The sequence below is a fragment of the Tachypleus tridentatus genome, chromosome 9, assembly GCF_004210375.1.
Source record: "Tachypleus tridentatus isolate NWPU-2018 chromosome 9, ASM421037v1, whole genome shotgun sequence".
In the NCBI taxonomy this organism is placed as follows: Eukaryota; Metazoa; Arthropoda; class Merostomata; order Xiphosura; family Limulidae; genus Tachypleus; species Tachypleus tridentatus.
In genome coordinates, this window is record NC_134833.1 from 48,875,014 (window position 1) to 48,902,494 (window position 27,481).

General features: G+C 31.5%; 1 long non-coding RNA gene across 12 annotated transcripts; it reads left to right on the forward strand.

Annotated features, from left to right (window-relative positions):
- The first annotated feature begins 924 nt into the window (after positions 1-924).
- On the forward strand, positions 925-23,894 carry LOC143225211 (uncharacterized). Of its 12 annotated transcripts, none has more exons than XR_013013686.1 (5): positions 1,499-2,032; positions 3,378-3,460; positions 5,001-5,072; positions 16,672-16,787; positions 19,578-23,894. It is a non-coding gene; the product is annotated as an uncharacterized LOC143225211 (long non-coding RNA). The 12 variants fall into 12 exon arrangements; XR_013013684.1 differs by lacking the exons at positions 16,672-16,787; positions 19,578-23,894 and adding exons at positions 7,074-7,210; positions 15,770-16,300; XR_013013679.1 differs by lacking the exons at positions 16,672-16,787; positions 19,578-23,894 and adding exons at positions 12,163-12,385; positions 15,770-16,300.
- Positions 23,895-27,481: the final 3,587 nt, after the last annotated feature.

Below are 27,481 nucleotides of genomic sequence, written 5' to 3' on the forward strand. Positions count from 1 at the left end.
TAAGTTATTTGTTAGTTAGAGTGAGTTGCTTGTTTTTGAAGATGTAATGTGGTGATAACTACAATGTGTTAAATATTGAGGAAGAGAAGTTTCTTCCTGGGACTCGGAATGGTATTCTTTACCGAATGAATAGTGGGCATATCAGATAGAGTACCATTTTAGATTTATTGTTAGCCACAAATGGGGATACGGTTGTACATTTGAAGTGGGGAAACATTTTGAGAATAGTGATCAATACAGAGCTCGATTTGATAACTACATGCTGAGACAAAAATAAATTAAATTTTACTTGATAATTTTTAGAAAGTCACTTTGAAGTTTACAGATAGGATTTGTCAATACAGTAATTGTGATAATGAGTTAAAAGGTGATATAAGCTAGATTTGAAGAAAAAATGTCATTTTTATTCAAGTTATTTTACGTGTTCTATCGTTCGGCGAAATTTTTTGGATTATTTAATAAAAACTATATGGGATCCAAACAACGTAACAATAACAAGTTAATTTATATTTCTTTAATGTTTGACACAGTCATGTTCATATGAAGTTATTGGACATTTTGTTTTCTTATTTATATTAAAAATATTCACAGGGATGTTATTAGTATATTATTAAAGCTGGTTGATGACATTAGACTGAGTTTCTCTAGCTGTATTGAAGATGTTGAGATGCAACAGAATGATTTGGGTTAACTGATAAAAAATTAACACATTCCTGACAAATGACAATGATTTTTAATTATACTAGTCAAAACTTAATACATTTGCGATATCATATTTAGATCAAACGTTGATATAAACGAAAATCTACTTGACAGTTTTTTTAAAAGAAAATAATCTTGATATAGCAATAGATAATTTACTGAAGCCATTGAGAAAGTGTTTCTTTATTTGTTTTTTGTTGTTGTTTTTTTATTTCGCGCAAGGCCACACGAGAACCATTTGCGCTATCCGTACATGCTTCACGTACGCGAATAGTGATTTGTGTAAGGAAATAATTATCGGTTAAGGTTAGGAAAATACTTTATTGTGCTGTATGGTGTTTGGATTAAAGAAACGAAAATATTATTATTAGTAGAATTTAGTCTGAATTGACTCTTGTTACTTATGAATTGCGTTAGAGGTGAGTTCACAGGCCTTACATTGACTTTGTATTATTTTTATTGATAAGGGCTTAATTAGTAAAACTCTGTTAACTGTGTGCTTCTATAGACACATTGGTTACAAGTCAAAAGTGTAATTAGCTGTTTATACAAATCACTAGTTAGGTTTCCTTATCTAATACTATCAAACCTTACTCTCGAATAGAATACATTTCTTATTTATAATCTATATAAAATTTTCTAAGTTCTGGTTAGATGATATACATGCAAAGTGTTATTTTTGTGATTATAGAACAATATCAAACGTTAGCTCCCCTCTAATATTCTTTAAGTTTCTTCATTTTGGATGCAGGAAGTCGCTCACGCAAGTTACTCAGTCTTCTCTCTCTCCTGGCCCGGCATGGCCAAGCGTGCTACTCGTAATCTGAGGGTCGCGGGTTCGCATCCCGGTCGCGCCAAACATGCTCGCCCTCCCAGCCGTTATTATGTGACGGTCAATCCCACTATTCGTTGGTAAAAGAGTAGCCCAAGAGTTGGCGGTGGGTGGTGATGACTAGCTGCCTTCCCTCTAGTCTTACACTGCTAAATTAGGGACGGCTAGCACAGATAGCCCTCGTGTAGCTTTGTGCGAAAATCCAAAACAAACAAACAATTCTCTTTCTCCAGTGCAACTGACACATAAGTCATTAAGTTTACATCGTAATACGTGAAATTTTTGTGGAATATAAGGGCGATTCACCCCCTCATTCTTTCCCTTTCCTGCAGGCACCCGTGTTGTAAACATTCCTTTAACTATTTCGAGAATTCGGTAAAGACAAATAGAATGTTGCCTTTCAAGAATTGTTATGCCTGTACTCGCAACGTAAAAACATCTCTCCTGAAACATGTACAGGTCGCACTTGGTAACCACGTTTTCCATAATATAGTAAAAGTCAGTGTTATTTCTCCAGTGTCTTTCTATTATAATTTTAAGCATGAGTTAACGATAAATTTTCTGTGTAATAATAGTATGTAGCACCTCGCAATTATTAATATTAGTATTAACTTGTATGGTTAATGACCACAAATAAAGTGTGGTTTTAATAAATGTTATTAGTTATAGTACTATGAAATTTATGTTATTACTTTTTAATAGCTGAAAACTACTAACAATATTAAGCAATAATAATTGCATTTGCTGTGATTTAATTTCATTACCAAGAGATAATATTGGGTAGTTTGCATCATTGCATGGATGTAATTAGGCTGATATTTCCAATTTCCTTTGTCAAATTTGCTATCCACCCAATTTATTAAACTCTGGCAAGAAGTGTTTGAGGTAAGTGAGGTGCTGGAGTTGGGGATTAAATATTAGTAGACTCAATCCAGGATTGCCTTTCCAGGATAGATCGTGTTCATACTAAATCAAAATGAACAAAACATTTTAACAAGCAGATTGACAGTTGGTTAGTGCTTTAAAATGCAATGGTGGCTAATTAAAAAGAAAAAGAAAAGAATGAGATAGGGGTAGGTTGTAGAGTTTTCATCATATATCTTGATGAGATGTTTTAAATTTAAGCCCTTTGTTTTTGTTTCATTGCACATTATTTTGTTTAAAATAATTTAGAAAACAGTCTAAATTAAACAGATAGACACAATTCAGTAAAAAATTGGGAAAGCAGATGTACAACAAAATTTGTTTTTAATAATGATACACATAATAATTTTAATAATTTGATACACATAGAAATATATTTCATGACATAGATTCCAAAATTAGTTTTGTTCTCATAAATCTGTAGTTTTGTCCAGGTTTTTCCTAGGAAATTGAAATATCCATATCTGCATTTTAAAATACTTTCTTTGTAAATGATTTATTAGTTATTAGTCCTTGTCAAAACTAATTTATACAAGTAGTGCCTAAATTTATGAAATGACTAGTTTGTACTTAAGTGGTTCAATCATTAACATTTTAAATTATTATAATAAAAATGTCCATATTTATGATTTGTTCTAACAGTAAACAATGTGAATATTTAGTGCCTTAAATTGTCTAGATTTTATAGAATGCATTAGAAACTATGTAGACCCTTATTACTCCTGGGTCCTATAGTATTTTATGGGCTGGGGTCTAGGACTAGCCAAGGTTTTCATATGATTCATCCCCAAATTTGGACTATCTAACACAGTTAGTTTTTTACAACTACTATACTCCAAGTTACATATAGAAACCTTTTTTTTGCATCCATTTCTGATCTCTGAAATACTCATTCAGTTCTTAAACTTTATTTTTGCAGTTTCTACTACAGATGAAGTCCAACTCTTCCTTAGGCCTACTATGTTACTATACAAGTAATTCTATTACATCAAATGGAGTCATGTAAGAACTTCTTGTTCAGTAAACTTGTATCTTCTAATCTTACTACTTGCTGGAATCATTGTGGTGGTCGCTCTTCTGTGAATCCTCTCAAAAATCTCAACCTTTTCTAAATAAAATGACTAAAACTGAAAAATATGTTTCGAGTAACATCTTATTTAGTGAGCTGATTATTTTCCTTGTGTTGAACTCAGTATTTCTGTTATATGATCTAACATCTTTTTGCATTATTGCTGACTTGTATTGTTTAGAAGGCTTAAGAGGTGTAATGGTTATGCCTAAATCTTTCTTTAACTTTGCCTACTATTCACAAGGATTAAGAATAATATTGTGATAACTGACATGCTTAACTTTTCTTTTATTACCACTTAATAACTTGAATCTCTGTATATTTGGTACAGTTCGAAATATCAGTTTATTTAATGTCTGCAAACTTAAACAATTTAATGATTTTTCTTTTAACTGGTTATGTTACACCTGATGATGATTGATATAACTTTTTCTTTATACTCTTTAATAAGATCTAATAATTGCTGTATATTTACTATACAATTACATGGTGTTTTGTGTCCTGTACTAATTACTGCTATTAACTGATATTTTGTATTTTAGGTAACTTATTGTTAATGCTTGCTTTTTGATGATTGGTTATAGTTACTATTTAATTCTACCATAATAATATACACATGCAGTGATGCACCTTCCAATATAGAAAATAAAGATGCTGTTTTAAGAAAGCAAACTTAAAATGAATTTTCAATAATTAGGAAATGAGAAAGTTAGCATATTTGTAGATAGCTGATGTTTAATTAAGACTATTAGGTAACTGAAACAGCAGCACATATTGATTTCTTTTGTTGGCAAAATATTCAGATTTCCGAGTTAGACAGTCTGAAAACAGAATAGTGAATGAACTGTGCAAGAAAGTAATGATCTTAAAGAAGTAGTATCTGATATTCATTCTGCAGAATGGAACAAAGCTTTTATGTCAACACAAAGGTCATATAGTAAAAAACTATTAATTGGATGGTAATAATCCAAGATGAACCATCTGTTTAATCTTTTCTCTATATTTCAGTTTGTTCCAAATCTGCAAGCAGGGCAATATAAAACCCAACTAACATTGTGTAAAATGATTTAAATTTAAGCATTTTCATTTTTGGAGTTATTTACAAGATACTGTTTACTTTATCATCTTGACACTGCATCTGTTTTAAAATATGTAGTAAATATAAGCATTAGAAGATTATATATTAGAATATTATCTCTCTGGAATCTAAAGTATTTTTACTCATTGCGTTTTTGTTCAGTTTAATTTTCCTTTGGAAAGTCATTTGTGTAAGGCTCTTTTTAGTTTGAAAGAAAATTTGAATTAAGATAAAATGAGGAATTAAATTTGTTGCTACTTTTCAGTGTTTGATTTCATTTGTTTTGGTGAGATATAGTGATTGTTCTGATCTTTGTTGTAAGGTTTGTTATATCTAACTTTAAAGGAATTTTTTTTTCAAATGTACAATCTTTTGTTTGTTTTTATATTTTATAGGAATGGAGAGTAGAATGAAAGAGCTTTAAATATGGACTTGTTTAAAGTGAAAAGAAGGATAAAGATTAAGAGGTACCTAAAAGTTTAGCATAGGAACTGAGTATGGAAGTAGTTTATAAAGATATACTTATTGTCACAATTAAAATGCTAGAAGTATTAGAAGTAAAATAGATAACTTTATAGAGTATTAGTAGGAATGGATGATTTTGATGTAATGGAAATAACAGAAACATGGTTTAAACATATATGAATTTTATGACAAAAGTTCCTTTTGAAATAAAGTTTACAGGCTATTCAATAGGGATAGAGTATTATAGAGGAGGAAAGAGTGACTTTATATGTAAAATGTGAGTGACTTTCTTTGAAAGTTGAGGATATCAAAGATAATAGCAAGGAGATTGAATTCATTTGGGTTTTCATTATTGTATGTGAAGGAGAAAGGTTTTCAGTGGGAATTTGTTACAGACTATCAAATGATATTAATAAAAAATTAATGAAACACTTTATAATGAGATTAATATTTCAGTTGCTAATGAAGTTGTTATTACAGGTGATTTTAATTTCAGGCATAGATTTGGAAATGCTAGAGTCAAATTATGAGGGAAAAAGGTTTTTGAAAATGTTGTTGGCTTTCTTCACCAATTAGTTAAGGAACCTACTAGAGAAAATGCTATTTTAGATTTATTGTTAACTTCAAATATAGAAATGATAAAGAAGGTAGATGTAAGGGAAATTTAAATGCAAGTGTTCATTGCTGTATGAGGTTCAATATTTTCTTGCATTTGGAGATAAGGAGCAATGATAATTTGGTTAGAGGTTTCTGAAAAAGCAGATGTTGAAGGGTTGCAACAAGAATTACCTGTTGCAAATTAGGCAGTTAAAGTACTGCTTTGATGTAGAAAAAAAGATATTTTTTTTAATATTCATGGTGAACATATTCCTTATAGAAAGAAAAGGGTAGCTGCAAGTAAAAACCATGTTTTCTCCCAGAAAGTTTAAGATAAAATTTAAGAAAAACATATTTAAGAAACTTAATTTCATTGGTATGACAGGAAACTTAGAAGATTATAGAATATCAAGAAAGTTAGTAAAAGAGGAAATTAGGATATCAAAAAGGATGTATGAGAAAAGGCTGGCTGAAAATGTAAAAATTAACAGTAAGGATTTCTTTAAATATGTTAAGGGTAAATACAACTTCAGAATGGTGTTAGGATCCTTAAGGGATGGTAAAGGAAGGCTAGTATCTGAAAATTATGAGATGGCTGGGGTGTTTTGCTTTTTTTAAAGTTTTTAATGATGAAGATTTAAGCAGTATTCCACATCTTGAACAGTTTATAAATGTAAACAAGATAAAAAAGATACCTGTTCAACTTGGGAAGTTTGAAGAATAAGTCTTTTGGGCTAGATAATATTTCTCCAAGAGTTGTGAAAAGGGGTTAAATACTGGGTATGTGAGCCACTTGTCACTATTATTTGTTAATCCTTGAATAATGGGCAGCTACCAGAGGATTAGAAGTTAGGTAATGTACCTTCTCCTATCAAGGGAGATAATAAAAATTGCACTAGTAATTACAGATGTAATAGTCTTACATTAATTATGAGAAGTTTTGAATAGTCTGATAAAAGATGTTTTGCAAAGGGAATATCTTGCCTTTCAAATCTTTTCACATTATTTGAAAAGGTTACTGCTTATATAGATCAAGGTAAGAGTGTAGATTTGGTGTGTCTGGATTTTTTGAAGTTGTCTGACAAGGATCCACATAAAAGGATTGCAAAAAGAAAATTGTCTCTATTAGTGTGAGGGATAAGCTAACAAATTGGATAGTAGAATGGCTGGATGGAAGAAAGCAGAGGGTTATAACTGGAGTCTAGTCAAATTGGATTAATGTCATAAGTAGGGTATTTCAGGGCTCAGTCTCAGGATCTTTGCTGTTTTTGAATTACATCAGTGACACAGATGAAAGACTAATCAGTATATTACTGAAGTTTGCAGATGATATTATAATCCTAGTTATTGCAAGCTGTCAGGAGGATACTGCTGCTTCACATAAAGATTATCTTTGTGATTTCCAGGTGACTTCTTTTTCCATCTGTTTGTTTTTGGAGATTTTTCAGTGTCTTTGGAATCATGTGTGTCCTTTGATCAGACATCTTCCCTTTTCTCCTGGAATTTCACCTCTGTCATCCATTGAAAGAAACTGTTCAGTCAGGTGTGTGGCCTCCATTTTATATCTTAATCTACTACTGTCTTCAATGTGTTCTGTCTTCTAACTTGTGCCATCCTTAAATTTTGGTATGGCTTGGACTGGGTAAGTTATCTTTTCTCTGTGTGTGTGTGTGTGTGTATATATATATTTCATCCAGAGTCATAAAAATAAATCTAGTAAATAATCTCTCAACTAAACCTAGTCTCACTGGTGCACTGCCTCTCTACAAAACTTTGAAATAATCACAGTACTCAAAACAGAAGCTTTCACATGAGCTTTGGGTAACTAAAGATGGAAACAAAATTAGCAATTTTACCAAAAAACAATGTAAAGCAGAAAAATCATAATATTTCCATTTTAACCCCCTGAGCTTAATAAATAATATACTATTCTCACTTCACAATTGTACAACCTAAAAGTGCCAACTAAAAAAGTAAAGAAGTGCAAAAAGAAGTATTAAAAGTATACAGATACTGGTTTGAAGATATCCAGAATTAAGTGTTAATTAGACAACTTCATCTTTGCTCTTAAAACATGAAACTTAAGTAGATCAGAGTTAAACATTAGCTCAAAATCATTATAGTGAATTTAGTATACCATTCTTACTTAAAATGATTAGAATACATGGATTCATCAATTAGTTACCCTCATTGATAACAATATTTTTGGCCATAATATCAATATCTTGTGAGATTCAATCAAATTGAGACTAGTTTTATGTTTGTCTGAAATCTGTATACTAAGGTAATAGTGAAAAGAATTATCAGAATGATATATCATAAATTTTTATGTATATACTAATTAGTTTTAGGAATTATTGTTAATGAAACTAAGATTGATAGAATAGTTCCTTAAGACTTAAAAAGTAGATGTTTCATTTATTTTCTATCACTGATTCCCTGTTCTTTGAAAAGTATGTACAGAACTTAGAATGGCAATTTGTAACAATGTTTAATGACTAATTGAAGGTTATTAAAGAAGTCCAACATTATAATTTTAAGAATAGCTTAACATCCGAGATAAATTACGTTGAGACATCCCACTGTTTAACTGTAGAGATGGGTATCAAATTGAACAACAAGAAAATCTAGTGTTTATAAATATAGTAATGATAAAAAACAGCTAAATTCATTGAAAAGACATGCCACTGTGTCCTGTAGTATCAGCTTTTTACACTCCTTGCAAAGACATTTCTTGAATTTAAGTAAGGGTTTCTAAATACCATTCTATTGTATCTAAAACATACTTCAGATTTCTTAGATTTTTGACATGAAAAACATGCTATTAGAATCAATTTTATGGTCACCTCATATAATACTGCTATACATAATGATGAGCTGTGTTATTTTACAGAAGATCTCCTTGGTAATTGGGTGTACCACAGTGGTACTTGGATGAGATGATGCTATACGTTTGCTAGCATATAGCTTGTCAAAAATGATGGGACAAGTATTACCACCTCCTGCACCGGCGTGGCCAGGTGGTTAGGGCGCTTGATTGGAATCTGAGGGTTGTGGGCTCGAATCCCCATCTCATCAAACATGCTTGCTCTGTCAGCTACAGTGGCTTTATAACGTGATGGTCAAACTCACTATTCTGTGGTAAAAAAGTAGCCCAACAGTTGGTGGCGAGTGGTGATAACTATCTACCTTCTCTCATTCTTTAACTGCTAAATTATGGACGGCTAGTGCAGATAGCTCTCATGTAGCCTTATGCGAAATTCAAAACTGATTAACAAACTACCATCTCCATCCCATAGTATATCTTAACCTCAATATTTCATAGCTAACTAAAATAAATAACTTTTGCGAATATTAAGCTTGAACAATAAAAGAAGAATAAAAGCGAAGTCGAGGCAGTTTAACGTTGGTAAGTTCCTTTGTGAGCGAATCAAAGCTAAGATCATTCATAAAATGAATATTTGGTGTAGTCACAGCATGAGTGTTGGTAAAAACCAGTATGTGTAGCAACTTCTAATACATAGAAAAGCCAGTGTGTTTTGATTATACTACGTTCTAACAATCGCTTTTATGTCATTTTGCTTAGCAACAAAAGTATAAACTAATATTGTTAATCTGTGTATTGAAAGTATTTATTAAAAGTAAATGTATAGGCATCAAAACTGTAAAAAAATATGTTTATTTCTCAATTTAGTCTCCTTTGATTAAAGAAATTTGTTTTGTAAAAACGTTGGCGATATAACAGAAAATAGTTTAATTCAGAAACGATTTAACTTCAATCGAAAATTTTGCTTTCATGATAAATTTTATGCACTTAGCTCTAGGCTAGGTGATCTCATATTACTTTAGGCTTATTATACCAACATTCACTATACTTGCACGTCTCTAAAATCGCTATAAGCAGAATGTTCTATATGTGTAAATGTATTTTGACATTTAGAACTACTATTTTGAGAAACGAACTGGTTTTTCAATAGGTTAGATTGAAGACCCGCGGAGGGCCAGTAAATAAATATTTGTTGAATAATTATAGTTATTATAATTATAGATTTATGTTACGTAAATCTCTTATCTATATATCTTACTGATACAAATAGCATTTCGATTGAGACTTTTTGTACTGAATAGTCTAGTAAAGACCCGGTATGCAGCAACGTGCAGCATACTAAAGTGTGTAATCGAGGTATTAAACTGTTCTTACTGGAAACATATAGAGGGTCAGAAAAGCAAGATACTTGTTTAAAATAATTGTTTTATTATGACGCCACACAAACCACCAAATATGCATCTATTTATATGTTACTGAATATTAACTTCCAAATAAAGCAAGGTGTATGTTCAGAGAGAAACTAAAAGTGAACTTGGCAGTAAGTATATCTAATAAAATATACATGCAGCATTTCGGGCAGATATTTTGATGTAACATTAATTGTAATGAAACAATAGCCAAGGGTGCTCGAAGATTGAACAATCTTCCTTCATCCTACATTTAAAAATTGTAACACATACATTTCTTACGTTCCCACTTATAAAGTGTTGTTTTATCAGTGTGGTACTCTCACTTTTAACAATATTTTCTTATTTACTCCTTGTGAGGTTTGGCCAACTTAAGGGATTCAGGTTAAGATTAACTCCTATGTTAATGAATTAAGGAAAATTAAAACAATTTTATAAAAACAAGAATAAATAATAATTTTGATTTTAAACTTTTATGCACCATATGTTTAAAATCGTTGTTTTTTCTGTCAATTCAACCAATCAGTGCGTGTGTTTAGACTTGAATGGGACCAAAGGCAGTTAGTTCAGGAAATATTGTTATCTTTAGCATGCAATCTGCAGGACACATTGTTTATTATTAACAAGAGTAAGAGTTTAGCGATTTTTCATTTTGTGTTATTCTGACTGTGGTAATCCAAACTATCATATATTTTCAGCGGATACGTCTGTTGGACTCTTACCTCACATACCAAATTTAAAGGCAATCCATTAAAAAGTAACCGAGATAAAACAACTCTAATGTATATTTTTCTTCGCGATTTTAGTTTAGCGATTTTTCATTTTGTGTTATTCTGACTGTGGTAATCCAAACTATCATATATTTTCAGCGGATACGTCTGTTGGACTCTTACCTCACATACCAAATTTAAAGGCAATCCATTAAAAAGTAACCGAGATAAAACAACTCTAATGTATATTTTTCTTCGCACTAAAGAACGAAAACTTTATTTCACAGGAAAACATACTTAAATTTTATGGATTTTTTTTTTCAACTTTGGTGTAGTAATAGATCTTTGCAACCTAAAATTAGGAGTTTCATTTGGTGTAAATGTAAGCCACGTGTGTAAAATTATTCAACAAAACTGCTTTAAATTCAATGAAAATATTTGCGCATGCCTATGCGAAATGTTACGTGAGCTGTTGGTCTAGTATTTTTTACAACAGTTTCACGTAAACGACAGTACCGATTACACAGAGATTGTGATAGGAAACTGGTGATCTAAATTCGATGGCGTTAATACAAAATAAGCTATTAACATTGTTTGAGAGAGCAAAATGACCGCCATGTATTTTTAAGAATCTGGTTGATTTTATAAAATATGGGTCTGTTCCTAACGATGGGGTTGCAGTCCTAAATCTAATGTTCGTTACAACTGAATGAGACTTCCTTGTTTGTCGTGGTTTGTTGGTGTGTATTGACAAACTATCGTGGTGTATAATCGAAACACTTAGAGTTAAAGCAAGGTGCGGCCAAAATAATTAATCAGGGTGCGACTTAAAGGAATGAACTCGAGATTATCAGCCAAACTGGTAGCTACACTTATAACATTGATAAAATATTCTTTAATTAGTTAATCATACCATACTTTTTGTTCAGCTTTGGGCTTGGTGGTGCACAAAATAAGCCCTATCTTTTTTTGGTCTTACCTTTTTTTATAACTAAGAAAAGTTTGTTTTATTAGATATACACTGGTTATTCAATTATCTGGGTCCTCCAGTGGCACCGCTGTGTGTCTTCGGATTCAAACCGCTAGATACCGGGTTTCGGTACCCGTAGTGGGTAGAGCACAGATAGCTCATTGTGTAATTTTGTGCTTAATTCCGAAACAGTCAATTAATCAATCAATCGATTATCCGCGCTGGTGCGGGAAAAGCAAAAACTTCAGGATAATCAAGGCAATAGTGTATCTCACTAGTTAGCTCATTTTTTAATCTAAATAAACTTTTTCAGTATATTTAATTGCCTTATTTTAAATAACAATTTTGTACTATGTTTATTCACATTATTATTAAAAATTACAAAAGTCATTATAATAGTAATAAAAAAAAAAAGCCAAGTGTCGGTCGATCATGCTCGATTTCTCCAAATTCCGTGAGTTACAAGAGTTCAATTACACTTTTTCTCCTATAATACTTTCTGTTTTGATTGTCCGTTTTAATTTAATCACTAACACAGATGTAAATAGCTCCTAAATTTCAGCACTTTTTCTGCTATAGACGTGGAAGTGCATTCGCATCCTGTCGACGTCTGTAAAAAATAACTCAACAGTTAACGCATATCTATGGCTGGAAGTTATTACAAAAAGCCTTGTTTGAAACAGTCTGAAGATATAGATTATCTCCAGGGAAGAGGACAATTCGCACCTGGTAACAACCTGAACACGCATATGTGATTAAAAGATACCTGACATGCAGCATAGAACAGCGGACGACAATTAAAGTAGAGTGAAATATTTAAGAAGTCTTAATGTGTATCTTGTGTGTTTTTTGTGTATTATGCTTTGAATCATTAATTTAAAAAAGTTAGCCAAGCTACGAATATCTTGTATTCCTGTCTTAAGCTAAAAGAGATCAGGATAGGCTTGAACCGGTCGTCTTACGATTTGAAAATATATATCGTGCAACACTTGAACCTTTCCAACCAAAATTTAGTTCTGTACAACAAATTCTCTTAAACACGTAAATTATTGTTTGTAATTGTAATAGCACAATTATTTTGAGAATAACTGGTAAAAGAAAAACAGTGGATAACGGAGGCGTGAGGTCCTACTATAGTTCCCATTTCTCGGTACAAACAGTAGTGAAATTAGGTTAGACAAACCTGTCTTCTAGATTTGAAAATATTTATCGAAACTGTTTTAAATATTCCTATACATTTTAAACTTTGGATGCAATATAAGAGTAAAATTAGAAGTTGTTTAGTATTATCATACAGGAGCATGAGTTACTAGTATGTGATATTAAAAATTAATTTCGCCAACAAAGTAAGATTAAGCGCATTAAATTTCAGTAGGATCTTTTGAAATATACTTTTCTGACAGCCACTTTGTCACTAGATCAAAGTTAAGGAAGCCGGCAAATAGCCACCATAAATACGAAATACAGTTAACTTCATGATTTCCCACCTGGACGATTACAAAGCGAGTTACTCGCATTCTGTAAATTCCTGTCTCAACTTTAGTGGTTTATACAGGAATAAAGATGTAGAAAATAATGATTAGATCACTTATTACATATTGAGTATTAAGTCACCAGTATAATTATTATTGTAAAATTATCTGTTCGGAAAAATCATTGTTCCGTTTGAAAGACGTTTTTGCATATAAGTTTTAACCAAAAAAGTAGAAATTGAACAGGATGGTAAACAATTAATTTAATTTTACTTAATCACAAGGTTTCAAATAACACTCAATATCCCATTGAAGGGATATGCGAGGTGGTATTATGCATCGGTCTCTCAAATTCTAGCATTACAGCATATTCTCAGTACGTAACATATTTTTGGTGACTGATAATTAGAGGATACTAAAAGTAGATCCGTTTTGGATTATAATTGGATTCCTCCTGGTTATTGTTTTGTTTAGTCACGATTTATTTAACCTCTCTTCCTTTTTTCACTTGTACAATTTTTACTTTAGTTTTGCAAATGTTTTATTTTTTGCATTTTTTATTACAATTTTCGTTATTTTTTACCTTTTTTTATACTTGTTTGAATAATTTGAAATAAAGTCTACACATGTTTTCGAATCAGTCGGATTTCATATTTGTGTGAAGCGACTTTACTACCTTAATTTTGAGAACACACAAGATTCTGTAATACTCACTAATTGATCAATATTTATTACACATACAAAATAAAAACACCACCCAAAACACGCAATTGTATTAACTAATAATACTTGGTTACATTAATGACCAAAAATAATTAAAAAATAAAAACAACAGTCATGCAAATTGTGTACGATCAAAATAAGGCAATAACTTGTTAATTCAGTCTGCTAATTCAATAGACCAAAAATTGAATCTTGTTCCTTTCAACATTAAACCTGCCTTTGTTGAAGCATTAAAAAAGAAAAAAAGAACACTATAATAGCTGAAACGTTGTGTATATATGAATAGTAATTAATAAAATGTATTTTATAAACGTTTTGTTAAAACCATTAGTATCATAATTTCATTATTATATACCAGTTACCAGACTGTACTTGTCCTTTTACAGTAAACTCCCATAAATTATAATTAGTGTGATGTAGTAATACTTTGTAATTTTCATTCACGTTTTAAGATTATCTGTGTTATTAAGTGTTGCTTTCATGTCGTTTAATTTGTAGTACTTTTAAAAATGTTACTAAGGTGTTTTATATTTTTTGAATAGTAGTATTAAGTATTAGTAACAATGCTTTGCCCACACAACCATGCTATATCGAAATATATATGCAAAAACGGCTCGTTTGGGTTGAGAAAATATTTTACATAGAAGAGCCGTTTTTGCATATATATTTCTCTACAAGTGGGTTTTCTCGACAACACTGATTATGTTATATCGAATTACAATAAAGTATTCTTTGTTAGGTTTGGTTAAGTCCAATTTTCTATCAGATGAGCTTTGAAAAGTCAATAGCTAATCCTTTACAATATATGGTATTGTACACCACACAAGTAAACCTTTGCCTGCTTGTCAATTCTCCAGCCCCTTCTATTTTTTTTTTTTTTTTAGTAAAATAAATCAACTTTAGATTCCAAACCACTCTCGCAAATTAATAACTTTACGTTATTAGAATACGAATTGCATATCAGGAACAAATGATCAGCGATTTTTTGAGGGAAAAAGTTGGATTTTTATTTTTTTAGCTCTCGATAAGCAAGATGGTCTCACTATCTCTAGGAAATAGTGGTCCATAATTTCCCCTTCGTTAATGGACTAGCTTTAAAAAGAATAATCGCCAACCCTTTGTAAATGCTTGGAGATTACTAGAGATGCACGATTTAAACTTAAACAATTATATTAAAGTCTCGTATAAATCTAAGCATTTTGGCGAGTTTGTTGAGGAAAACTTTAAAATGAAAATTACTTTTTAAATTAAATTGTTAATGCAGTTTTTCTTAAAACAAACAAAAACTACAAATTATTTAAAATGACTTTTTAAAGTCGGATCTAAAACTACGTTCTGTAACGTTTAATTAGAAAAGATTAAAATGTTCGAGACGTGTAAATCGCTTGGGACGATATTACAATAAATAACTTTACTATAATTTTAAGTTGATTGAAACCCAATATCATTATTTAACTGATAAATGTAAAAGAGAATTTTTTGAATAGGATATTGTTAAAGACGAAACGAATAGTAGGAAATACTAACTATACTCTCATAAAGTGTTTGTGTGTGTGTGTTCTTACAGCAAAGCCACATCGTGCTATCTGCTGAGCCTACCGAGAGAAATAGAACCCTTTATTTTAGCGTTGTAACTCCGTAGACATACCGCTTTACTAAGGGGGCTACTCTCAAATAGAAGAATAAGCATAAAACGAATAAACCCAAGTTTTACTGAATGTTTGTTGACTTTTTCTCTGTCCATAATTGGTGTGACAGGCAATTATTCGCTATGTACGACGTAAATACACTACGAATTAAAGAATAGAAAAATATCATTAGTTTAGAATCTCCCAAAAAATGTAAGAAATATTAAGTTTGCTTTAAGATATCTGAGATTGCTACATCTGTAGGGATTTTTTGAAAATTTTCTTTGAAAGATTTGTTTGATTAACTCTTATTAAACATATAAACGTATTTTTGCATCAACCGTATCTATTTATGTGAAGCAGATTCGTCCGAAGCTGCTATAAAGAACTGATTGAACTGATTTTGATGAAACTTTGTAAAGAAACTCAGGTCATCGCTCAAAGATACTGTGTAAATGGATAAGCAACTGAACGAAGGGTTCGAGTTTGGCAGCTTATTCTATTTTACTACCTCCATCGTTCAAAGAGACTGGAGATTGGTAGGAAAATGCGTGAATGTGAAATTAAACGTGTGACATATGATGATACTCTGCAATGGTACTTTTGTATCCAGCGAACGATTTGTGAATTCTTGTTCTGCCTCAAACAGTGGAAAGTGCTGGCATTACTTTTCAAGTCTAGCATGGCCCTATACTTTTGTTAGTGAAATATATGAACTGATATTTTATAAGTTGATTTGGAATTTTATTTAGTAAGCAATTATTTAATTTATTTTTCATTATTAAATACACAGAGAAAATAATTTGAAATGTACATGATTAAACCTAAACAGATGCGTATTCTTGTAAATTGTTTACCAAAAATAAATAACAGAAAAGTTAAATAATATAGAAACATGTCTGAAACATCAATGCAAAAGCAATGAAAATAATGCAGAATTTTTTGTAAGTGATGCTATAAATACTTGCTCATGACAAGCTCATGTTTGTTTTTATTTATTTAAAATTATTAACTGTGTAGAACAGCTCAAACTCCGGTTTTGATTTCTTATTTATACAACTTATTTTATAAACATCATAAATAATATATGGACAGTATGGTAGCGATCACCTATTTTATCGCCTAAAATAACGTTACAATCTTTAAAAAATTACGGAAGATTGAAAAAATAACTTAGATAATTTCCACTATGAATATGTTGATTAGAGTGCAAATCCTCAATAAATTTATCAACCAGTAGATGCTTATCCTTGCTCTTTCCACAGAATTAAACCCTTTTCTCTTTAATGACGACATTTATGACCAGATAGTTGTAATCATCATGGGATCTCCGCTCCGCTGGATCCAAAGATAGCCAGTAGTTGCCTATGATATCGTGAACGTAAGTGGCTAGAAAACTGTCCACTGGAATTCAAATTTGCTCTTTACAAGTGCTATATTGATGATATTTTCTTTGTTCGTCAGTCGAGTCACGTTTCTAAGTACCTTTCTTACCTTGATTCCCAATTCCCAAATATCAAGTTCACATCTTAACTTGAGGGAAATGATTTCTTACCGTTTCTAGACGTCATGATTACCAAAGAAGGTAAACATTTTTCTATCTCTGTCTATTACAAAGGCAGTTTTACAGGCCTCTACATAAATTTTAATAGTGTACTCCCATTTTTTCAAATGTAATCTCATCGTTAAACATGGGTCCGGCATGGCCAAGCGTGTTAAGGCGTGCGACTCGTAATCTGAAGGTCGCGGGTTCGAATCCCCCGTCGCGCCAAATATGCTCGCCCTTTCAGCCGTGGGGGCGTTATAATGTGACGGTCAATCCCACTATTCGTTGGTAAAAGACTAGCCCAAGAGTTGGCGGTGGGTGGTGATGACTAGCTGCCTTCCCTCTAGTCTTACACTGCTAAATTAGGGACGGCTAGCACAGATAGCCCTCGAGTAGCTTTGTGCGAAATTCATAAACAAACAAACAAATCGTTAAACATAATTTTAATCTTTATTTGAACTATTCTATTTTACGCAGACATATTACCATTTTGTACAAATACACATTAAATAATGGTGATTCGAGTGATTTTATAATGAAGAGTACACATGATTTCTTAAATAACAAATTCCAACCACCAACCAATGTGCACACTATCACCAAATTTCCTATCATTATGCTCCCTAGTGGCACAGCGGTACGTCTGCGGACTTACAACGCTAAAAACCGGGTTTTGATACTTGTAGTAGGCAGAGCACAAATAACCCTTTGTGTAGTTTTGTGCTTAATTACAAACACAAACCATCATTATATCTCTTTCTTTTATGAGTTCACAAATTTTACAAATTAAAAACGACTCTCATGAAACACTTCTACACTCAAATTCAGCCCAGTCTAGTGTACAGAGGCCACCTTATTTCAATACAAAATACAATTTAAAAACTAGAGCTTGTAAACACTTAGGAGTATCTAACAGAACCAGCCATTTACTAATTAAACCCACACGCTTATCCATTCATTCACATTCTGAAACCATGGGTCACAATATTTCTTATAACGATTTCTCTGTCATTACTATAAGATAGTAATTAGGTTGGCACTCATAGGCGGAATTGGAGTAGAGAAATGTCATCAAATATGATTGTCTTAGTTTCAATTTTTGCCACATAAGGTGCCAAATATGTGTGTGGCATCATCAAAGAAGACTAAGTCATAGTTTCGAACGTTGGCACCAGATGACAGGCTTTTAGGGATGCGACCATAATAAATGATTATGACGAAAAGTAACTTGCGTGTCTTAGACCGCCATAACAGGGACGCTATCTCTCATACAATACATGCCTCACTATGTCCACAATAAAATCATTCTAAAACCCTAATTCATTTGTAATTAATTGATCCTGAAAAGGATGCGTAACAATAATTAATTTATAATTAGTTAATTGAATAATTTATAATCAAATTGTTATAAAAAGGATACTTACGACCATAATTCATCCAAAAAGGAAGATAGAATAATTAAAACTTATTGTATAAAACCTATTGTTGCTAAATTAATTCATTTAAAAAAAAGGACACTTAACAATAATTTATCAGATAATTAAATTTTCTGTTCTAAAAAATATATTAATCAAGACAGTAAGTTTTAATTATCAATCAAGTGCTTTTTCAACGGCGATATATTATTTAGTGTAACATGATCATAATTATATACAGTTTTACCATGTATACAATAAATCACTATAAGTTTAATTCAGTAAAAAAAGGTAATTTTTTACAACAATTAAGATTTATACTTCAACTAATTTGACTTCATACAGCAATTTAAATCGTCAATAAAGCATTTTTTATGAAATAACACTTTTACTAATTTAACTATGTAACAAACTAATTTACACATGTTACTTTATCTTACGTTTTTCAAAGGTGGAGTCCTATAAACGGACGTCAAATTTCCTTATTAATTAAACCTACACGATCAATACAATTGAAATTACTTAATCAAGTGAGTAAAGATTTTCAGTAAAAAATGATTACATTAACTGTCAATCGATGTAAGTGGGATTTTAAATGTATTTCTAAACTATATAATAATTGTCTAAGGTATCTTGTGGAACACCAATCCCTTTGTTAATTATACAAAAACTATTTCATGTGCATATGTCACAGAATTCACAATTGTTTTTAAGATTGAAAATATACGAATCATATGACTAGGCTTAATTACACTAAATAGGCATAAAATTCAAAGTTCTGTTTTGAGTTCAATAACATTTTGTTCAAACTTCGAAACTACTAGATTCCTAGGTAGTCATCATACCAAATATAATGTTTTTGAAACAGTGAATGCAAATATAATACTATATAGAGGGGGTATTGACACGCATGAAAAAAGATTACTTCTATGTTGACAAAGTCTATATTGCAATACGCGGTCAAATCTAGTAGCTCGACCATATTTAAACAGTTGTCAATTCATACATAAATATCATGTACCGGTTCTACTACACTGTAGAGAAAATGATAAACTAGCCTTTAAACGCAAATACATCATTACAAAGACTTTTTTGCTTATAAATCTAGTTTCTGCGTTTCTTTAACACAGTAAAAATTAATTTCAGTCATATTCATTATAATAAATAAAGTTGAAATGATTTAGTAATTGTATGCTATTTTATATTGTAGATAAAAGAAATGTTTACAATAATGAAATGAATGGTAAAGAATAAATCCAGCAGCGAAGAAGGACCTCCAAAACAGAAAAAATGACAGATTTTGCAACAGTTGTACAACGTGAAGAAGACCCGATTCATCTCATGCCTTATCTATTGGAAGTGAACTTTACACCAATCTATAAATTTAGAAGAATAATTTGATTATTCGACAATTCAAGGACTTTGGAAAATAAAAGCCATATACAAACAAGAAAGGAATCACTTTATCTTCAACATAATGGGATAAATTTAAACAGTGGATCTCAAAAATTAGTGTTGCTTTACAAAGCAAAACTGAAAAAAAAATTTCATCTCGAAAGATGGAATCGTGTTATTCGTGTTGGATGCGTTAATAATATCTCATCCACATTGTTTATGCATTGATTTGATTATCATGATTAACGTGTAACATTCTTTTCAATGTGCCTAATGAGAAAAGTTCACCTGAAATATCTCTCAGCCCCACACTATATGCGTAAAAACAATATTTTTCTTGACATTACTGTAAATCTTATCCTTGATAACCTGTGTGTGTGCTGGTGATGTCAACGTCTCCAAGCTTTACATTTCACCACGTGTTGCCACAAATAACTTGGGTTTCATTTGCTTTATGAACTCAGAAACGACATGTATAAGTGTCTATATATGTGTTTCATGATAGACAGCCTGAAAGTTGTGGTATTTTAAATATTTGCAATCAGTAATTTGTTCATTTAGCTGTAGGATGATTATTGGTTATGTATGGTTTGTGAAAGAGTGTCCTACAGAACATTGTCCAAAAGAAGCTATGAACACTTTAGAAATGTATTCCACACATTCACAAGTTTTATGTGCTTTTGGCAGTGTTAAATGGTTATTTAGAAAATGGACGAAATAATTTATTATTTTTATTACAGATAATGGATTTTAACATAATTAAATCTAGATGTTGATGACTTGTACTGTGACAGTATATTTGTTAAAATCCTACAGTGAAAACAGTGATTAGCAAAATGTAAAGGTATGTCTTTGTAAAACATGTATAAATTATTTTGCCACATATTGGTTAAAGTTTTATTGGATAATAGACGTTTTATTGACGATGTAAATTGTTGTATAAGGTATAAGTTTTAATTATTGTATGATATAGTCAATTTTAGGGCGATTTAAGAATGTAGTCATGTATTGTATGCGTTAGATTAAGTAAGATATAGTCCTTTTAGGACAGGGATTGTAATAATTTATTACTGAAAATCTTTACTCACTTCATTGAGTAGGTTTCCGTTATCGTATTGTCCTTGTAGGTCTAATTAATAATAATGAAATTTAATGTCCGTTTTTAGAACTCTGCCTTTGAAAAACATGAGATAAAGAAACGTGTAAATTATTTTGTTGCATAAAGTAAAATTAGTAAAAGTGTTATTGCATAATAAACGTTTTATTGACGATTTAACTTGTTGCGTAAAGTAAAATTAGTAAAAGCATAAGTTTTAATTGTGAGATATGTATTGCATGGGTCATTTGCCACCCCTCATGGCGACCTAAAAACACATATACACTATAACATTATTTATCATGGTCGCATGTCCGGCGGTCTAGCAACGTGTCCCTAACGAAATGCATTCTGATGACAACTTTTGACATCATGGCTACCTTGCATGACGATCTAATAATGCATCTATAACGACTCTCCATTTGGTAACACATAATTGAATTGTGACATCATATCTGCTTGTCAGGTGGCCTAGTAACTCGTCCCGGACATCATGGTCTTTGGTGACAACATTGGGAACTATGCGTCATATTGACGCCACACACACACACACGTGACGCTCTTAGGTGCCAAAGATTGAACTACAACCTTGTTATTCTCGATTATATTACATCTCTCCCCTTCCTTAACTCCCGTGTTCATATGTCATGAGGTGACATCACTTCCACCTGTGAAGTGCCAGGTTTACTACTCAGGATCTACAAACCTTGAACTTTTCATTAAAAAAGTTTACTTACTCATAGCTGAAGACTGACCGACTCTTAACGACTCACAAAGTTCTTTAGATCTAATATTGTTCTAAATTTTCACATTTAAAACTCAACTGTTTTGCAATACATGTATAATCTTTTGTTTTCGTTTTATCTTTTCACAATAACTATGTAGACCGATAATTATGATATTATAGTTTATTATTACTCATTTTTGTAATACGATTTTCAGATTTTACTGACAATGAAATGAGTTTAGTTTGAAATGTATGAACCTCGTAAATGAAATGTTTTGTATTTTACTTATTGTATTTATCTTCATCATTATATTTTTCCTTTTTGTGCTTCCCTTAAATAAAAAATATGTATATATCTTTATTAATTTTAAAGTTATTCATTGTATGATAGAGTGAAATGTCTTCACAGCCTTTACTTAACTTTATTATTATCATTCTGTGCAAAATTAAAAAAAGAAAAAATCATGATTCTAGTGTAGAGATGTTGTCAGCTCATAAAGTTAGTTTTTTAATAAAAATCTGATGCTCTTTTAAAAAAGCTAAGTATAAGTTGAAACAAGAATTATTAGTAAATACTAAATGAACATAAGATGACTGTAATGTATAAAATACTCAGCGCTTTGTACACTATACAGTCTGCGTCTTTAAGAAGCTATCAGTATATTCTGTATGAAGTGAAGGAGTAAAATAAATCAATGCATATACTGGTAATCAAAAGCTATATCTGAAGAGCTGCGTGATAAAGTCGCTCTATCTGTTGTGTGTGCTGCTATTCAGTTAACTACCTGGGGTAAGCAAAATCAAGATTTCTTGTTCTCATTCATCATTATGATATATTTCTTCAACAGGTCTAATATCTACATACTTCTAGCAGAAACTATAATTTTATCATAGTTTGATAGAGCAAAGCAGCCTTCATGATCTTTGACCACCTACTTTATTATTATGATAAGAAAAAGTTATAAAGCTTTCTAGAATCTAGTGACCCACGTACACCATCTTATAAAAAAAAGTAAACAAACACGTATAAGGAAAAATATTGTTAAATAAAAATTATCTAGGGCAGGTTACTGAATTTGAGAAAAGGAACCAAACAATATAAGGATGGAGGTAGATACATCACTTAATATGGTAGTGATCGTATAACAGACTAAACTCTCTTGACTTTAGGTGTAAATAAATTTCCTACGTTGCTGGATTCCTCATTTGTAGGGCCCGCATTGGCCAGGTGGTTAAAGCGCTTGACTCGTAATCTGAGGGTCGCGGGTTTGAATCCCCATCGCACCAAATATGCTCGCCCTTTCAGCCGTGGGGCGTTATAATGTGACGGTGAATCCTACTATTCGTTGGTAAAAGAGTAGCCCAAGAGTTGACTAGCGCAGATAGCCCTCGTGTAGATTTGCGCGAAATTCAAAAACAAACAGTCCTTACTTGTAAATCAAATAAAACCAGAATTGCTAATCTTAAAATGTTACTCTATTGTAAAATAGTCATAAATGTAGTATTCTAAAGTTAACGTTTGTTGATGAAAGCTCAAATTTTATTTAAACACGAAGTGTGGGAGCCAGTAATATAGGGATTTTATTCTCTATGCTAAGTCAAGACGGCTTAGTCTGCATGTAATCATTAGCCCGATCAATAATATAATCAATGTATTCATGTAAATTATACAAATGCCAGAAATGGATAATATGATTACATTTTGTTATAACGATACCTGAAAGCTGCAACAAAGAAAAGCTGTAACGTCGTCACTTTTGTTTGTTTTTATTGCATGTAAACTTTATATTAAGTTTGGTTTATTTTGAATTTCGCGCAAAGGTACACGAGGGCTATCTTTGCTAGCCGTCCCTAATTTTTCAGTGTAAGACTAGAGGGAAGGCAGCTAGTCATCATTACCCACCCCCAACTCTTGGGCTACTATTTTACCAACGAATAGTGGGATTGACCATCACATCATAACGCCCCACGACTGAAAGGGCGAGCGACGGGGATTCGAACCCGCGACCCTCAGATTACGAAGCGCCCCTAACTACCTGGCCAATGGTGGCTCTACAAGTGAGGAAGTCAGCAACGTAGGAATTTTATCTCTACCTGAAGTCGAGACAGTTTAGTCTGTTATGTGATCACTACCCTCATATGAAAACTATTATTAAAGTTATAAACTTACATAGATTTTATATTATCATTTCCTTAATGATTTGATTTCAAATAGATAATTATCTTACTTGCATATTTGTAATGTTTGGTGTTGCGTTTGAAATTTTGTTGAAACAGTAATTGAGATAATTAGAAACAAAGGTAATATGTGTGTATAAATATATATTTATAATTCTGTATAAAGGTTTTCTTCCCAAACGAATTATTATGTTAATTCAAACCGCTGCATTCAGCCCTCTCGTTAAATAAATGAACTATAGTAGTTTTGCCGTTTTAGCACTCTACTGACTCATCTATGTAGGTCTCTTGATTTACTACAACTGCAAGGTGATTCACAAGTTATTTGTTACTTGCTAGAACTGATAATATGTCGTAAAAAGCAATACCCCGTGAAACATGTAGCGCCGTAAAGTATTTAAAGTTAAACTTGCACATGAATCAACTGATTTTTTTTTTACACTTAAGCAGGAGTTGCTGTATGACAGATGTAATTTTGAAGTTTTCGCATATTTTCATGTTATGCTGAAACTTATCAAACAAGAAAAAAATGTAACAATTTTGTATCTTAAAAATGTCTGGCATATACAATATGTTAAAACAGAAATTCCAACCAATTGTTATTATATAATCTGCTAATAATTTTATTATGAGGAGTTAAAGTAAGAATTACAGTTGTTTAATTAGCAAAAATATTAACATCTGTTTTTCGTATTTTGTCAACGTATAATTTAAAGAATAGAAATAGATAAGCTACGATTGATAATTCAATTGATAAAATTGAATAATATGGTCACGTGTAATTGAAGGAACATCGGAAATCGACAGAAAGTTAATTTAATGTAATATTACATTAATGAATAATATATACTTTTATGAACTTCCTCATTGCTGGTTTGCTAAAAGGTGACTTACGATAAATCTTTCCCGCATGTGAGGACTTATTCAATTTTTGTGTTGCTTAGTAGGTAGCGTGACAATACAGAAGAAGGAACAAGTACGAGTAAACCCAAGTGTAACCGAAAATGGAATCTTCCAATTGCAAGAACTGTCTGTCATTTGAAGGCGAGCATTTAGTGTGTCTTACACTTTTTTTCTTTTGGTTATGTTTTTCTTTGCGGTTGTAAACGAAGCTGAAGTTACACGTTTGACAGAGCCATAAACTCGTTTCTCGGACATAACAGAAACACCGAGAGCCATTTTAGCACGAGGCGCCAGCATTACGAATTATTTCTTTAAGTTACAAAACCCTAGAGTTCAGTTTCGATAGCTTGTCTTTTTTAGTTTCTATGTCGATATTAAGCACTTTGGATATCAAAGAAGAATTGGAACTATCGAGGTTAATGGGTGTTTTACAGTACATTTAACAGTGTTCTGACACATAGATGAAACGTTTTGTTTACATATACATCATACATACGCACATGCGTACTTCCTAGTACACATTTATAGCACCGTCTTTTGCTTAAAGAATTGTTACGGTTACAATTGTGACACATTAACAGCAGCTTGAAACTTGTGTATTATCTCTACATTATAGGTAATAAACCTGATCAAATGAAATAACACAGACAACACAGAGGTTCGAAATACTAAGTATTTTCTTGTGAGCTTTAAAAATAATGTAGAACGAAACAAAATGTAGAACTATTATTAAACATCAGTAGATGTAGTAATATCAACATTGAAGATGTGTTTGTACGTATGTCGCTATTGGACTTTCATAATATACAAATCCCATATTAGTAGATAAAGTATTGTCAAAAGTGAATATGTATTTGTCAATATGTCGTGTAACGGATTTACTAATATACAGTTATTTTAATATCAATGTTTGTTTAGTTAAATATATATTTAGAAATGCATGTAACGTGTATTGTAAAAGTATAGCCTGTTTCTTATATTTGTAGAAAATTATCGAGTGTAAGAATCAACAATATATATTTTACGAAAGCAATAGCTATCTTCGAATATTGTGACCAAATGAACTTTTGAGAACATCAGCCTAAAAGTTCATAAATCGTCGCGCTAAGAGACAGTTTAATATATTATTTTTTCCTGCAGTTTGTATGCTATAAACATCAGAAGCCATAACTGTGATAAAAAACGCTTATTAATCGGAAAACTACAGATATTTGACCACGAATATTTATGTATTTCGAACATTACAAACCGTTTAACTCCATCGAATTAAACTTGAACATTAGTATTTATAGAAATAACTTCAGCAGAATAAACTCGCGTACAGAGGAATAACTAGCTTCCCGTTAAGTGGAGTGTACCTATGCATCAACATAGAACTAATTCGCTTATCACGAACCGTCGTTAAAATATTTAGTTCAAGACTAGACTGAAGACTCAGTATCGTTTGTAAGGTCGTGAAACCTTTGTATATAAATCATTATTTGTAATAACCGATATTATAAAATGAACTGGTGTTTCTATATTAAAATATATTTGTGTTAGGAAAGAAAACTGTATGATCATTCTTGTTGGTAAATATCACAAGTTTGATACATATCAACATTCAGTTAGTGGCTAAACTGAAACTGAAATTTCAAGATATTTCAAGTTGTAATACATAACATAATAAATTGGAGACTCGTTCGCAACAAGTTAAAATAAGTAAGAGTCGAGACTGGATGTGGCTAAACAGATTAAATTTATTAAATATCAATAGAAATAGTAATATTAATAATTAAAATGGGTTTGTAAATATGTCGAGGCTGGAAGTGTTTAAGGAGGTCACCTATATTAAGCATTAGTTGGTAGAATAATATCAACTGTGCAGTTGTATAAGTACACATGTCGATACTGGAGGTGACTAAGCAGATTAACTTTATTAAATATCAGTAGAAAGAGTAATATCAATATTTTTTCTCTTCGAACAATATTTTCTCTTAAAAAATAAACCAAAATATTGCTTAAAACGAGACAAAACTGGCGTTTATATTGAACTAAATTTTACATATAATTATCTTCAACATATGAAAACTAAAAACAATTTAAAACAAAAAATATGATAACTGTAACTCCTTAATCAATTTTGACTGACAATAATTTGGACGAATTTTAATTCCAATCCCCAGTTATATGTAGAAACCTTTAATGTAGGTGAAGCTTGTAACGAAATAATCAGTATACTAAGTTATCTGGGCTCGAACCACTTTTCGTAGTGTCAAAGTCCTCATGTTTACCTCTAAGCCACAGGAAGACTGAGTAAGTTAATCTTGACATCAGTTTCCCCAAGCGATAAGTTATGTAACATTTGTGAAACTGGAACATTTATTTCTTAAATCCAAAGGAAGAAAGTATGCGTTAACGTACTTCATAATTGAATTGGGGAAAATAACGTATCTTGATAACACTGCTTGCATGTAATTTTTTTCTGCATACCAAATAAATGTGGTTTGGTGGAGTTTCATTTTCGTATTCTTCTTTGTAAAAATATAACAAACAAATCTTGAATGAGGAACTTTATATGTACTAGCGAGTATTGCGTTTTGTTGTCTTTGTAGCTTAGATGCCACATTAAACCTGGTGAGACTTCGTTCGCTGTTTCTAATTATTGGCATTTAGGTCCTTTAGGTGGAGCTGGGTGAAACAAGAACAATCTTGGCCTCTTTCTCCCGCATTTATGGTGCTATTAATATTTTATGTTTGGGACAACTGCTAAATGTTAAACGCAACAAAGAAGAGGGCATTGCTTTCATAAATGTTCCTTTATATGAATTCAAAG